This window comes from Sesamum indicum, linkage group LG3 (assembly GCF_000512975.1).
Source record: "Sesamum indicum cultivar Zhongzhi No. 13 linkage group LG3, S_indicum_v1.0, whole genome shotgun sequence".
NCBI lineage: Eukaryota > Viridiplantae > Streptophyta > Magnoliopsida > Lamiales > Pedaliaceae > Sesamum > Sesamum indicum.
The window spans coordinates 20,029,441-20,030,162 of record NC_026147.1 but is presented as its reverse complement, the minus strand read 5'-3'; positions in this window follow the sequence as shown (position 1 = coordinate 20,030,162).

Below are 722 nucleotides of genomic sequence, written 5' to 3'. Positions count from 1 at the left end.
CCCACACACCCCACACACACACACACACACACACACACACACACACACACACACCCCACATGCAAACGCACACACACACCCCACATGCACACACACCCACACACCCACACACCACACACACACACACACTGGGTTAGCTTTTTATTAACTAAGGCATTTCAGCAAAAGCGCAATCGACAATAAACATAAATCACGCAAGACGACTCAATTTTTAACAAAGTTAGCATAAAAACTTGTAATGGATTTTGATTACTTTATTAAACTTACCTCTCTTAAAAAAAATTAAAGCTAGTGTCTCCTTCAAGTAAAGAAATCAACCCCCCCACACACATCCACACCACACACATACACACACTGGGTTAGCTTTTTACTAACTAAGGCATTTCAGCAAAGGCGCAAGCGACAAGAAACATAAATCACCCAAGACGACTCAATCTTTCATAAAGTTAGCATAAAAACTTGTAATGGATTTTGATTAATTCATTAAACTTACCTCTCTTAAAAAAATTTAAAGATAGTGTCTCCTTCGAGTAAAGAAATCAACCCCCCCCATTAACTAAGTTAGCAAAAGCGCAATCGACAAGAAACATAAATCACGCAAGACGACTCAATCTTTAACAAAGTTAGAATAGAATAAAATAATAGATTTTGATTACTTCATTAAACTTACCTCTCTTAAAAAAAATTAAAGCTAGTGTCTCCTTCGAGTAAAGAAATCAACC